Source organism: Diospyros lotus, chromosome 4, assembly GCF_014633365.1.
Source record: "Diospyros lotus cultivar Yz01 chromosome 4, ASM1463336v1, whole genome shotgun sequence".
NCBI classification, from domain to species: domain Eukaryota; kingdom Viridiplantae; phylum Streptophyta; class Magnoliopsida; order Ericales; family Ebenaceae; genus Diospyros; species Diospyros lotus.
The window spans coordinates 25,902,401-25,912,083 of record NC_068341.1 but is presented as its reverse complement, the minus strand read 5'-3'; positions in this window follow the sequence as shown (position 1 = coordinate 25,912,083).

Below are 9,683 nucleotides of genomic sequence, written 5' to 3'. Positions count from 1 at the left end.
ACACCAGTTCTTTTGATTAACGGAATAATAAAATGAGATCAAACTAAATGTGATATGACTGTAATCTGGAAATGGAGAGGTCTTGGGTCAAGACAGATCTGGTGCCAAACCCAACTGATTTTCCATATAGCTTTCTGTGATGTAACTAGCAGCTCAAATAGCTTGGGTTTTCAACCATTAAATGTACTACTGAGATGATGATAACTCTTTGTTCAAACAACCTCCATACATGGCATGGAGACTCTATGGTAAGCAGCTATCATAAATCAGTGTATAAATAACGTTTTGACAAATAATTGCTCGGGGCTTGGGTATGAGAACGTTTCCAGGTCAAGCAGCCCCCATACATGGCATGGGAACTCTAAGTTAGGCGTATAAACCAATCCAAGCCTGAGATTTTGGTTAATAACATTTCCCAAACTACTTTTGCTTTGGTTACTTTGACATATGGAGTTCTGCTATATTGATTCATCAGTGGCTTTGGACACCATCTTTGCCTTAACCCAAGAATCGAATTAGCCACACATCTTCATAGGAAGTGTATTACTAAAACTAATCTCAACGGATGAATACGAGATTCGCAAAGAAAATAAATTGAGACAAACGATAAGAATTGAATAAACTACTGCTGTATTAATTACTGAAACGAACTACAACTTGAAACAGAAATTAAGATGGACTTGTAATACAAAGCTCAGAACTAGCAAGAACAACTAGAGTAACTGAAGTGCTATTCTCAAAAAAAAGAAATATAGACAAGAACAAAAACGAGAGAGACAGACAAAAGGAAAAACTCTCCACTTTCCAATGATCTTCGTCTTTTTTGTGTTGTTTTTCTTAGTATCCTCTGCTCTCTCCAACCTCTGATTCCAAAGAATGTTGGTTCCTTTTTAAGCTTACGGCGCATGGAAGTGGGGACCACTTGTTGAAAAGTTGTTCAAAAAGTTGGTTGAATTTACCTCAGAGCCACCGCGTTTATTTGCGCATGTCAGATTTTTGTTCGGATGCTCATTCGAATATGTTAGCAGAGATATTCGAATGTGCACTGAGTTTCATTTGGCTGCTCGGGTTATTCGAATGAATTTTAATCCTATTCGAATGAATTTCACGCTTTACTGTTCCTTACACGGAGATTTTCTCAGTCATTCGAATGCAACAGTACTTTTATTCGAATGAATTTCTAATTTTTCTCTTGACTTCTTCATTGCATTCGGATGACTTGGGAAGTATTTGAATCTGGAATTCCTTGAGTTGCTTCTTATTCAAATTACTCAGCCTTCATTCGAATAGATTTCCTTTCTTTTTCAATCACATTCGAATGACTTGGACTTTATTCAGATATATCTTCACTGCTTCCAAACGATGTGCTTATCCGAATTTCTTCTCATGCTCGGCTCATTCGAATGACTTTGGGAAGTATTCGAATATGCACAATCTTACCTGGAGATCTTGATTTTTGTTACTTCTTATTCGAATTAGGCCAAGCTTATCCGAATACATGCCCGATATCTTGCATATTCGAATGTAAGAATGATCTATTCGAATGATTGAGCAACTTTCTTCTGATTTGCTCCATATTTGAATATCTTTGAAGACTCATTCGAATAGCTTTGACTTTTATTAGAACACCTTCATTTCTTAGCTTTTTCTTCCTCTTTCAATCATGCCTTTGGAGAGTATGAGTCATTCTTTCATCTCTTTTCCTTCTTTTGGTCTGCAACAAGCAATTCTGGAGATTTTAAGTCGATCAAATGGATTAGGAGGTAATAAAAACATAACAAATTTTGCATTTTTTAGCATCAATCAAACAACCAGCTGCAACTTCCACCTGTGAAGCTTCAATGAAGATTGACAATGGAAGAAGAAGAAGATGATGATGATGATGGCCGATTGATCAGGAAAAGAGGGAAGGAAAGAGAAAAGACAAGAAAAAAAAGAAAGCATGGGGGAAGGAATGGTCGCCCATCAGCTTTCCAACCACTCCTTAGCCAAATTACCACTTTAACCATCTCCTGTACACACACCACAACTCATTAAACCTATTTTGGTCTTTTGCCTCTTTTTCTTTTCTTTTTTCATTTTCCTTTTTACTCCATAACACTCATAAATTCATTTATAATAATACCCATTTATGAAATTCCCATTTCACCCTTACTTTTCACACACAATGAGCAACATCAAGCCTTTATTTGACTTTTCATAATTCATTCATTTTGATTAATTAAAATACACAAAACTTTATGCTCATGGGCCTAATGCCCATTTCATTAGCCCAACACAATGGCCCCAACATATATTCTTAGGCCCAAGGGCTTCTCAACCTCATTCTTAAATAAAATACAACCCAAAACAAATGGTTTCAATCTAAGTTTTCTTTAAAAGCCCAATCCCTTAAATTAGGCACTTCACAATATTTATAACATCTAATTCTTGAGACTAATTTATCACACATAGAAAATCATAATTCCAATAAAACTCTAGACCCACTAATAGGTCGTTACAAGCCAGCCCAACTAGTCACGCGCGTATGGGGCTAGCTGGGCAACCCGGGATCGAGGGGAGGGAAGAGTGCGTGGGAAGGGAAAAAGGGTGGAATTTTTTCCACCCACATGGGCGGCAAACGATGCCATTTTGGGGCGCTAGGCGACGCCTAGCTGTGCGGCCATGGCCGTGCCACGTGGGTGGCCATGCGCCACCCACCATCTCTCCCTTGCTGCCACATGACAGCATGTGGGAGGCCCTTGGCAGCCCAAATTTCCCCCCTCGGTCGATTCCTCCTCTTCTGGTGCCTATAAATAGCAGTGATTTCACTGCTATAAACTCTGTAATTTTTAACTCGCTGAAACTTTGCCCGTATGTGCACGCGAGGTATAAAAATATTTTAAATTTATTTAATAGTGCTATTTATAAATCGGTTACATGTTTAGCTAAATTAATTAGCAATGTAGCGGCGATAATTAAAAATTAACTACGCGTTTAATTAAATTATTTTTATTTAACGATTGTATAGGAAATTGGAACGTGAAACCAACGAGTAGCACGAGATTAACACGTGGTAAGATTTAATATGGTTTGTGTGTAAATTTATTTTGGCATGGCTTGTATTAGACTGTGGGAGAAGTGACTAGGCATGGGGTTGTAGATTTGGGTCATGTGAGTCTCGAGATGGGGTCCTAAATGAAATCAATGGGGCCACCAAAATCTGAATCAGGGTGAGGTGAACAGGCCTGCATGCATGATGCACTTTACATTATTCTATAATTGTCATGTATTTTAATTTACTGCAACTCATATTACCCTTACTGAGTTCCCGGGACTCACCCCTGTATTTTCCCACTAACCTATAACACCCAGTAATCCTAGTGTTATGAGTATGAGAAAGGAAGTAAGAAAACTGACAAAAATGTCCTTGAGAAGGTGATTGATCCTTGAGAATATTGGTGCCCTATGAGAGGGGCATTTTTATAATTTGGATAGTGAAGTCCAATAAAAGGGTATTTTGGTGAATTGAAAATAATTCCTATGTGGAAATTAGGTGTGTAAGTGAATTAAATCCCAATTTTGTATTTATGTGGAGATATATGGGATTAACAAAATCACAAAGGGTATTTTGGGAATTTTGGAATTTATTTCATAGAGGAATTTAATTATGAAAAATAGGGAAAATGGAGAAGATGAAATTATTGGAGAAAATAATTATGTTTTCCCTAAATTGGTGAATAAATGTGGTAATGCCACATGGATGGATGAGATGAGAACTTGGGAGCCAAGTATGGGTTTAAAAGGTGACACTTGGCAAAGTCTTGTTCAAGTATAAATGGATGATTTAATTAAATGCAAAATGAAATGATTTTGGTCTTTCAAGCATTTAATGAGAAGTAGATTGTGTTAGATTAAAAGAAAATCCAAAAAGAAAAGTAAATAGTCACCATTAATGCTTGAAATTATGGTGAATTAAATAAATCTAAAGGAAAATGGGAAAATGGTCTCCCATTAATACTTTGAAAATATGAGATTTATTTAAAGGAGAAATAAATGATTTATGTCATTCATTCTTGATGTGTAAAAATTGTCTCCATTTAGTAAATGTTGAGAAATTAATAAATCCAATGGTTGGGATTAATCTTTTAGTGGGATTGTGATCCAATGGTGGTGGATGGAAGCTTGTGGTTGGCATGGGTTGCCAACTCCTTAAGAATGTGTTTTCTATTAAGGGTGAAGATTAAATCTTTCAAATTGGATGGATGAGATTAAAGCCTCCAAAGCACATGGATTGTGCTTGTTATGGAAGGCTAGGATTTCCTCTTCAAAAGAGAAAAGAATGGAGGGTGGAGATGAAGTCTTGCATTTAAAATATCAAGACTAGGAAATTAATCCAAAAAGAAAAGAAAGGAAATGGAAGAATTATATAAGGGGAAAGAGAGCATTTGTCTCAAATTTTGCCATTTGAAAGAAAGAAAGAAAGAAAGAGAAAGGGAGAAGCTTTCTAATGAGAGGAAAAGAGAAGAAAAGGGAAGAGAAGGAAGAAAGAAAATAAAGAGTGCTAAGGTAAGGGTTCTTCCTTAATCTAGTAATCTTTTATTTCTCTTAAATGGTAGCTAAGTCTCCTTAAAAAAATTTCTTTAAGGGTCTCTTGAGGAGAATAGATGGTATTGAAGATAGGAGGTTCTTAAAGCTTCAAATAATGAAAAGAGGTAAGGGATGGCCCCATGGGAGGGTGGCCTTGCAATGTGTTGTAAGTATGGTTCATAAATGTGTATGTTGCATTAGCATGCTCTATTGTGTTCATGAGACTTATGGCCATAGGGTAGTTTGGGAACATGGTTGAAATGGTGGGTTGATGCCTCTAATCTTGGTGGGTTGTGAGGGCAAAGAGACCTAGCCACACTTGCATGCATTTGGCATCATATAATCTTGTTATGTTCATATTTATTTTGCATTGCACCCTTATTGAGCTTAATAGTTCATGAGGTTTTTACCCTCAGATATAGGTTGTGAAAGCATGGGAAAAAATCAAGACAAAGTGGAATGGCTTGTGGAAGCATGGAAATGAAGATTTAAGTGTATATACAGGCTTAGGGAAGCCTACCATGTTGCATTTGATTTATGTAATGTAATGTATTTGGTTGTTAATGGCTTGTTTAAGCCTAAGGCTATGGGGGTATTTCCTTTTTGTAGTGTTTGATTTTAAATTGAAATGAGATATTGGCTTATGGCATGTTGAAGCCTAGGTTGGGTGAAAGTCTCATTTTGGTGTGTATTGTGGGAAGCACCAAGAAGTTAAATCATATGATTTTTGTTGGAAAAATAGTGGGTGTTTGATGTATGTTGTGGAAGCATCAAGAGTATTGTTTAAGCCTTAATTATGGAAAAATATAGGAAAAAATTGAATGAATGTGAAGTATATTTATTTAATTTAATTTCTGAAAAATTTGGGTTAAGAAGCCCAAATGAAAAAAAAAAAAAAAAGGGAAGTTTTTGGAAGCAAGAGGTACAGGCCGCGCGGGCGCGGGCAGGGCGCGCTAGGACACGTGGGCGGCTGCGTAGAGAGGGGCGCGGGCGGCCCCACGCGGGCCCGCGACAGGTGTGCACAACCCGTATAGCAGGCGCACTGCGAGCCCTGGGCGCGCCAGCAGGCCTCGCTGGCCAATTTTTTTTTTTTAAATTTGAAATTATTGGGGATTTTTGGGACAATTATTAATTGATTTTGAGCCCCGGAGGAATTTTCAAATTAATGGGATTTTTCGGGCATTTTGGAGAATAATGCCGAATTTTGGAAAATTGAAAATTATGAGTTTTTCTTCCAAAATTGGTAATCAATCAATGGGTTAATTTAAATGGTGATTTTATGGAGCTCGGTAAAATTATTGGATGGAAAAAGAATTAAATATAAATAAAAAATGACGGTTGGGCATCTTTATGAGTTTTCTTTTCAATCAAATGAGGTGTGGTTAAAACCCAATTTTGCTAGTGAATCCTGGGGTTAAGGGAAGGGAAGGACAAGCTTAGTTCCCACCTAGGGCGTTTCATCTTGAAACATGGTCCGCCTTTCATCAAAGGCCGGGCAGGTGGATAATTCGGGTAATTGTTCACGAGTGGCACCCGTAAGTGGGAACAAGGCGTCACCCAACAGGTGGCTCGGGATCTGAGAAAGGAAAGGCAGTGCTGATAGATGAGTCACCAGTTGGCAGTGACCATTAACCGTGGGGGTGTGGGTTAACCCCAAATGTTAATAATGTAATATAACTACTGTGTGTTAACTATGAGTGTCTGTAACACCCTCTCTCCTAGAACTGCCCAAGAAGAGGTGCTACTGGGGATAATAATAAAATAAACTAACTGATAACTGAATTCTGATACCAATACTGTATATATCAATTAAATAAAACTCTGAGTCAACAAAAACTGAAATCATAATTGCATCTAAGGGAAATTCCCTAAACTGGAAAATAAAATGAATCTAAACTGATCAAGCACTAACTAATAAACTAACAACTCCCAGACATCTTTGGTCTTGAGCGGCTCCACGTACACACACTACTGGACACTGCTGCTAGGTCCCATATCTGGTACTCCCCCACTAGGACCTGGAATGGTGAAGAGTACAAGGTGAGCTACAAAGCTCAGCAAGTAATAAACTGGAAAGAATAACTGAAGCTGAATCAAAGAATATCGATATTGATAAAAATACTTACTGAACTTGTACTGAGAGATATAATAATCACTGGATGGCATTTATAAGATGTAATGCACACAAGCTGTAAACTAAATGCAGGTATGCAACTTTGGCCCATAGGCCCACATAACTGTAATACATACCTGACTGATCTGAGTCCTGCAAACATAAAAACTGTAAGCACATACTTTAGGCAATATGCCCCTAGCTCCCTGGTCGACATCAGGCGAGCAACTCATAATTGAGATATTATTGTACTGATACTAGTGGGATCCCCGCGGACAAGCCGCCTGGCGCGCATAATGCAATGCTCATATAAATGCTGGCACACGATATGTAGTGCTCCACATAAGTCATGCTCAATGCTCATACAATGTGTATGCACATAATCTCACAAAATAATGCTGACCATGTCATAATGAACTGCTAAACATGGTATATGATTTTTACTAGAAATATTGAGATCCAAATATTCTGAAATTTCTAAGTATAGGCTCGGCATATTGGATTTTATCATATCTTGGCATAAAAATTCAATATTTGCATAATTGAATATTCATATTAAATTTAAGACTTGAATCAAGAGTTTATTGGAAGCTATTTGGATGCCATTTGATACTATTTGGATGATTGAGAAAGTCTAAGGAAGTAATTTGAATGAAAAAGGTAGCCATTTGAATGAAAGAAAAGGATTTCAGCAAGCTCATTCGAATGGCAGAAAACTCATTCGAATGACAGAGACTCATTCAAATGACAGAAGACTCATTCGAATGATAGATGATATTCAAAGGCTATTCGGATCTGATCTGGGACTCATTCGAATGACTCTCAAATTCATTCGAATGAATTTTGAAAATTTCCAACATTTGAACTGGCAAAAAGCGACTCATTCGAATGCAACAGTAACTTTATTCGAATCAATTTGAAGATCATTCGAATGACAAGAAGGCTCATTCGAATGCTAAGCTATACAAAGCAACAACTTACTCACATCTTCAAGGGCTCATTCGAATGACAACAAGGCTCATTCGAATGACAGTCTAAAAACCTCAAAAATTCATACGAATGATACGATATCTCAGGACTCATTCGAATGACAAGGAACTCATTCGAATGACTGATACATTATAAGGGAAAAAACATTATGACAACACTGAAACTTATTCGAATGCTTTGAAACTCATTCGAATGACACAAGACTTATTCGAATGACTGGAATCTTATCAGATATAAAGCTTACGATAACAGAGATCATAACTTGAATCAAAACTTAGCTTCACTACACCATTCCAAAAGAAATCTTGGGAGAACAATCCCAATTGATATATAAACAACTTGAGGGATGATTTACTGATCATAACTAATGTAAACGTTACAAGGAACATGCATGAACTGGCTGGTACTCACTGTACGCATGTAAATACAAATATAAACATGCATTGAACTGATATAACTCACTGTAACGCATATATATATATATATATACATGCACTTGAACTGATTCAATTCTGGAAATCTAATATCAAACTCAATCAAGACCTGTAAGAAAGGGTTACAGGGGAAGCATACTTTCCTTAAACTCTTTGATCGAACTCGAATGCTACTAATCAAACTGTTATGCTACTCACTGTTACTGCAATAGCTCTTGACTTATTTTCTTCTTCTATGCGATCTCTAATCTCCACGGCGTGAAGAAACTCAATGCTATGGGAAGATATATATATAGAGAGAGAAAGAGAGCAACCCTAGGGCATCTCATTCTCCTAATACAACTAGGAGACTCCATAAATCCAAAACCCTTTCTCGGATGGACTTCCCATTCTTCATAATAACTTTTATTAATTAATTAAATTAATAACAACTTCTTAAATGACCCTCAAGTCCCTGCATTTAATTTGAACACTAAATAAATATAATTAAATGCTATTTACTCAATAAAAATCTAAATTGCCATATTAAATAATTAAATGGAAAATCCTCTTAATTAATTACTTCAATAATTAATTAACTAATTCTAAATAAATACTAGGCCCTCTAACGGGTCGTTACACTGTCGGTTATGATTTAACCTAAAGTAAACTAGAATTAAGTTAGGGTTCCCACTATGAGTAAACCCAATAGAGTAGGGAACTTGTACCTGTCGGCTACGGCCAAAAACTGAGATATGTTAATTATGTTTGGTGGTTGAGGTAATTTATTGAGCTTGTTGATATTTGTTTGAAATTGGATTAATGCTCTAAGGGCCTAATTAGGTACGAGGCTCGAGTGAGTTTTCATTGTCCTCGCAATTTACTCCCAAGCTCTCGTCCGGTCGAAGGCGGCGAAGCCTGGACCCCACCCAGGGCACCCATATTATTTTAAAACTTTATATTGGTAGGGGCATAACCGTTCGTTGCGTAGGCCGGGATTGTAATGTAGGTTATGGTGGCACCCGTTAGTGGGGTCGAGGCGTCACACAAAATAATGCTGAACATGTCATAATAAATGCTAAACATGTAATCTGATCTTTAATATATTGGAATACAAAAAATTTTGTAATTTCTGAGAATGGCATATTGGATTTAATCATATCTTGGCATAAAAATTCAATATTTGAATAATTGAATATTTATATTAAATTTAAGACTTGCATTAAGAATTTATTGGAAGTCATTCGGATGCTATATGATACTATTCGGATGATTGTTGAAGCATAAGGAGCAATTCGAATGAAAAAAATGGACTACAGCAAGGTCATTCGAATGGCAGAAACTCATTCGAATGATAGATGATATATAACAAAGGCTATTCGGATCTTTCAAGGACTCATTTGAATGACTCATAAATTCATTCGAATGAATTTGACAATTTTTCAACATTTGAACGGGCAGAAAGAAACTCATTGGAATGCAACAGTACCCCATTCGAATGAATGAATGGAATACTTACGGGTCATTCGAATGATAGAGAGACTCATTCGAATGCTAGACTATACAAAGCAACTCATTCGAATGACAAGAAAACTCAT